At 40.8% G+C, this 6,556-nt stretch overlaps 1 pseudogene; it reads right to left on the reverse strand.

Annotated features, from left to right (window-relative positions):
* Positions 1 to 5,863: 5,863 nt before the first annotated feature.
* LOC103603106 lies at positions 5,864 to 6,302 on the reverse strand (annotated as a pseudogene).
* Between the last annotated feature and the right edge of the window lie 254 nt (positions 6,303 to 6,556).

A 6,556-nucleotide genomic window follows, 5' to 3' on the forward strand; every position in this document is an offset into this window, starting at 1 on the left:
CCCCCCCGCAACGGATGCTCCTGACCCTCAGAAAATCTGGGAGGTGATCAAGGTTCATTATGTTAAACTACTAATATGGTATTATTTGTTATGCAGCAATAGGTAATTAACACACAAAGCAGCAAAGACACCTCCAAAAACAGCAAAATAGAACAAATCAAAATGAAATAGAAACTCATTACCTAGTATTGCCAAAGGACAAAGAAGCATCCTGAACACAGCCATCCTCCTTTAGGTAAATTTGTCCCCAAACTCTCTCAACCCAGAGATATTAAAGCAATTCAATTCACTTCTAAAGTAACTTTCCATGGTTTGGAGCTTAATGTTATTTACTTACAATGTCACATTGTATTTAAAAAAAAGAAAAAAGAACGATAACGGTGTTCAAGACTTCAAATTACATAAAACCTTCCAAGTTCTTAAAAAGCAAGGTGAACAACTGAATGCAGGTGGGCCAAAGAAATTCTCCACCTCATAAAGAAAGTTAAAATCTTAAAATTCAGCTTTAGAGAATGAAACAACAGTAGGCAATTTACAGGCAGAAGCATACAATTTAGCCATTAGTTAAAAAACAATTGAACTTCATTTTAAAAGAAAACATTTGCTAGCATTCTGATCCTGGAATTTGGCTGCATAGGCCACACACAATCAGTGCAGATTATACAGTAAATGCTGATGACTAGGGCTGGAAAGTGTGGTTTGATTTCCATAATTTCTAAGGCTAGTACACACCACTAGAGTTTTCATTCTAATGCAATCACATTTATTCATCCAGAGGTGTTTCTTTCCGTTTAGGCACCAGGGCATCTCATTTTTCAGCTTCCATTTTCTCTACTCTAATGCTCAACCCAGGGTTTTGAAGCCCCACTGCATGACAGACAGGGAGCTCTACTAGGGGCACCAGATGCCAATTACACGTAGGTGACTTACAGCACTCAGCCAAAAATCAGGCCTGGATGATACACCTCTGTCCCTTCTCCCACAAAACTCCTCACGAAGTTGCAATTTTAAAGAAATGTTTTGCATCAAAATTCAATGGCATTTTATGAGCACGTACACTTTCTTCCTTTTCCAGCCTGCATGAAATTTAATATCAGGATAATTGTCCATTTGTCATTTTAACTATAACTTAGGAAGTGTTTTCGTATTTGAGTTATGCTTCTCTCCCCTTTCCCCATCAGTTGCACCCAACATTCACTGAGGAACTGTCAGGATCACATGGCCTGACCTCTCAGAACAAACATTTGCCATGTTTCATATTCTGCTTCCCTAAGAGGAATCATTAGTTTTGCTCATCTCTACTTAAAATGATTTTCATGATACAACATTTCAAAATTTCTATATTCATCTTTGTTTCATTTCTTGAAATACTTAGACAAACAATGTCATTAAGACATTACTGATGGCAACTCTGAAAAAAGAATGAATTTTTTCTCTGCATTGACTGAGCACCAGAAGAAAAGTGTAAAAATATGGCCTAGTGGTTCATATCATCTTAGAGTAAATAGTTCGAAAAGCAAGTAAAGCAGAAAATCTTAATACTACTCTTTCCCCCAAAATAAATACAAGCATTTTTTGAAATTGTGGTCTTATATAAAATTTAAAATCTATTCATATTTTCTTATGCATCAATTCAAAGATGTCTAAGTCCAAAGGGAAGACAAAAATAAAATAAAAAACATAATCATAGCCTATTTGCAAAGCAAACAAACATACCAACATACAGCACCCAGGGTGCAGGCGGTACTCACCCCGCAGCCCAGGCCGTTGCCCCCCTCACAGGTGACTTTCCTCTGGCCTTGCTCAGGCAGTAGCCCTGCTCCACAGCCGGGGCTGGGGCACAGCACGCCCCCCATCTGCAGCACACACTCTTCGGCTCCATACTGCTGGTATCGGTTGTACTGCAAAGGGCAAAAGCAAAAGCAGTTTTGCAAAGTGATAGTATATATGCTCAGATGTGCTGTTTCAGCCAAAACGTTAATAGCTGATGGTGTATGAGATTTCTTCCTTAACCAGTTTTAGAAAAAATGTGTGTGTGGGCGGGGGTAGGGGTGGCATGGGGTGGACAAGGTGACCCAATGTAGAAAAAGTCTTCCTAATTCAAATTGGCGAAGTGGATAAGTGAGGTGTTTCCTCTTTGCATTTTTGTCTTCAGAAAATAGATTTTCCAGCATTTGGTATTTTATGATACTGCTTCCACTAAGTATATTTAAACAACCCTATTTCATATAAATTTTAAGGAACACATCTATATATTAAATGATGGATGCTTACAATAAAGCTATATATTTTCATGCCTCTTAGTTGAGATTCTATGAGATTTTGTAATTATTTTGAAAAGAGGTCCAATATTCCTCCCCATGATATTCAATGAGTACATTCAGCTTGAAGAAGACTACGGTTAAGGAACAACATTTATTCTTATTCTTAAAGCACGACTATTTATCAATTGAGGAGAAGCCAGGCCTGCCACAGCCTCAGCACCTCCCCCAGCACCATCATCACCAGCACCAGCACCAGCACCATCATCACCAGCACCAGCACCAGCACCATCATCACCAGCACCAGCAGCCTCACCACACCTGCAGCAGGGAGCCCAGGGCAGCCCCAAGGCCGAGCCGAAGCCACTGAAACATGAGTAGAAACACACCCTCCAGCAGATCAGGAAATACAGAAGAAAACAGGTCTGGGCGTGCCTATGGTGGGGGACAGAGGAGTTGGGGTGGGGCTGGATCAGAAAAGCATAGATGGGCTGGGTATGTGGGTGTGTCCTCCGGGTGTGGGGACGCCCCCTTTCATTCTCCCAAAGCTTGGGTGGGCAGTGGGATTTGGGGTGCCCTCTCCTTCCCTTCAGCATGGGAGAGGCCTGACCCACCAGCGTGACCCTCTCACCCCTGCCCTGGCTGGAAGGACAGCGCAGGGTGGCCCTTGGAAGTCCAACCTTATTTTTCCTTTCCTGCTCACCTTCCTGCAGTCCTGGACTTTCCTTAATTTGGGGGCCTTGAGATGGGGTGAATCTACCCCCTCAAAGAAAAAAAATCCCTTGAGGTTGCACTAGTGTTCTTTTGAGGTCAGAAATTATGAATTAAAGTCAGTAGAGTTGTCTGGTTCTCTCCACGGACAATCAGTTTGTCATGAGTGCAGAGTCGAAAGGATGTTGGATTTAAGTTGGGTCAGAGTTTTGCCGAACATGTATGAGGAAGCAAGACATTCCTCAGTCCCCCTACCCTCACGGGGTCCACACCTCCCCTCACATTTCCGTGAATGATTTTAAAGAATATTATGGGGCCCCTCGAGGTGCCCAGCTCTGTCTCCTTGGACTGTCCACCTGCCTTTTTGTCTTGGCCTATCCAAATACTTCCACTTCAAAAAACATTTTTTAATATAAATATCACATAGAGTCAGAAAGGCTCACAAACGCAGAGCTTAATGAATTGTAAGGTGACCAACCTTTTAACTACTAGCTGGATCAAGAGAGAGAACTTTGCCAGGAACCCCAGGGGCCCTCTACATACCCGCTCCTTCCTCTTTCCTAAAATAAACCACTTTTATGTTTTTCTTTATAGCTTTGTCATACAAAGTTCACTCCTAAACACTATAGTTAATTTCGTCTGTTTAAAAAGCATGTCTTTTAATCCATTACCCTCCATTCTCTTTTTTCCCTTGCCATTTATTTGTTGAGGAACCCAGGACGTGTAACCTGTGAAGTCCCCTGTCTGGATTTTTCCGATTGCGACGCCCTGTTGCAGTTTACAGGGCTCCTTCCTGTAAATCGAAGGTTTATCTCTAGACTTCATCAGATCCAGCTTTCTGTTTTTTCTTTCCTTCTTTTTTTCTCTCTCTTCCTTCCTTCATTTTCTTTCTTCCTTTCTTTCCTCTGACTCCCTCCCTTCCTCCTGTCTGTCTGTCTGTCTGTCCCTCTATCTGTCTCAATCGTCTACCTTTCAGTAGTCCTGCTTCCTATGGGTTTTATCCTTCCATCAGGAGGCCCATAATGTCTGTCTCTCTTTTTGAAATGTTTAGCCCTCGTTAATATTCAGTAACTAGATTAATTTATTAGGGTTAAAAATATTTTAATTCAAATATTTCTTCATTTACTAGTTAGAAGACTTCTATGATTTGGTTATCTGGTGGTATAGTTTGAATAGGAACATCAGGATAAAATATTTGAGTCTTCTTTTTTTTTATGTTGAAAACGTAATTTTAATCGATCATTCTCCATCTTACATAGGGACACAATAACATACACCACATTCTGAAGAAACTCCAGAAGTTATGAGAATAAGAGTGAGGAAGATTCAGGTGGGCTACAATATCCATTACCTTACACTGCAAGAGACACAGATTCCAACCCGAAGGTTAATATTTACGTATTTTTGACCGGCTATGTTTATGACTTAAAAACAACAAGAATCAGGAAAGCTGTGGAGAGATATGGGAAAGAACAATTTTTGTGAGGACAGGAACTCTGTCAATGAAGAAAAAAGTTACTGAAGACCAAGTTAAAGAATAAAGGGAGGTCCCATCGCAAATATTAGGGAATGAAAGCAAAAATCTTTCACTGGGTGAGGATTTGATGCTCTCGAAGGGAGAAACCTTCCTGATGACACTTATGCAAGCTGGCTGCTGGCTGCTTGAGATTTGCTCACCAGGTCTATAACGAAGACTCACAAATGCCTCAGCAAACCCCAAATGATTGTCAGATCAGTGATAACACACACCAATGCTTACACATGAAGTTTTTGGACAAGGACCAAGAAAAAAGTCATATCCCAAATTTGAGGCAAAAATGTGGCACAACGTGAAGTCCTGCACATCAGTTACAACTGCCTTCTTTGCTGTGACTGTCCTATGCAATATTTTCAAACATTGCAGCAACACACCAATGATCATCTAACTAATCAGACAACAAACAATTTCAAATTTCTAGGAGGTAAAAAAGGTCAGATACTGATGCTTTATGCATGCTCAGGGTCAGGTAATAAATACTCCATTCGGTAATGTCTTAACACAAATTTGCATCAGTGAAAAGAAACTGGCAAAATCCACCTCTTGCAATTCAATTTGTCAGATGGTGAAGACCAACATAGAATGTTCTACAGTTTTAATTTTTAAATATGGTTGTCACATTGGGAAAATGAAATAAACACAGTAAAATAAACTGTGCAAAAGGCAAAGTAGAATAACAAAAAAATATTTTACTAAAATATAGATTTACAGAAGTTTGCAGACAAGCCATACAAAATAGTCACAAGCTTTTTGAAGGGGGGAATCTACACTTGACAGCAAAGTCACAATGTTATTAGTGAGGGCTGTGACGTTTGTTTAATGTTCCCGTTTTGGTTCAATCAAGCTGGTCCATCTATAGTGTCTAAATAAAGTTAGACGGCTAGAGAGCATATTCTAAAGAACTGGTTAGCTGCTTTTAACCAATGCAATTAGATCACCATAAAAAGGGGAAAAGGAACCATGCCATTAAAATAAAACTACCTCCCCCCAAAAAAAATAAAATAAAAACACCCACAACCTGCAGCTAACCTTGACAACTACCTTCATTCACAGTGCTTTATATTTAAACCATCATGGGGGAAATGAATAAAAGCAGAGAGAGGGCACTGCTTTTAAACGTTTCCTAACAATCTGTATGATACTTCTAGCCTCTGCTCATGATTTACAATAGTGTATCAGAACAAGAGATAAATTTGCTAATGTGCATTTAATCACCAAAGGAATGAAGATGTCCAGGCTTTTATTCTGTAATGTTTCTAAGACTGTGTCCATTAAATGCAAACAAAAAAGGAAGAGTCTTGGCAGAACAGGAAAAGTGATGCACACTTGATGGTCAGATCGACTTAAATATTATTCACGCATATAGCCTAGTCCGTGCTCTAGCTGTTTCTATGGCTTGGGCTTCGTTGGTCTTCCATGCTCTGCTACATCATTTGCTAATGGATCATCTGGATCGGGAGCACTTAACAAAGCCTGGATTGATAGCAGAACTGTGCGGATCTGCAGTGCTGGGGACCACTTATCTTTCAAATTATCTAAACATATTCTTCCCAGCTTGTCTACATTTGGATGATAAATTTTGGCCATGAAATGTACTTTAGGGTCTGCCATTGGGTATTCTTCTGGAAGGAACAGTTCAAGTTTAAAAGTCCCTCCCTCGAAGGGGGAATCCTGGAGGCCAGCACATGGAAATAATGGGCATTGCTCTCTTCTGGTTCTGCTTTAATGCCAGGAACTGGTTCTGCTAGGAAATGCTGAGTTTCCTTGATGGTCCTGAGGGGCAGCCCAGCCATCTTGTCACATCCTGAGTTTGGCCTCTGGTCTCATCTCCGGCTCTGCTCACCTCCTGCCTCTTCTTTTTTTTAAAGGAATATTTATAAACTCACGGACTTATACATATTAGGTGCTAAGTGGCTTTTAATCCATTGCAATGATGTTCCTTTTTATTTTGGGCGGCTGGCCAGTACCGGGATCGAACCCTGGATCCTCAGCCCTGCACTCTAACCAGCTGAGCCACCTGCTAGCCCAGCCCTCTCTTCTGATGCTC

Source organism: Galeopterus variegatus, unplaced genomic scaffold (assembly GCF_000696425.1).
Source record: "Galeopterus variegatus unplaced genomic scaffold, G_variegatus-3.0.2 Scaffold4451, whole genome shotgun sequence".
NCBI lineage: Eukaryota > Metazoa > Chordata > Mammalia > Dermoptera > Cynocephalidae > Galeopterus > Galeopterus variegatus.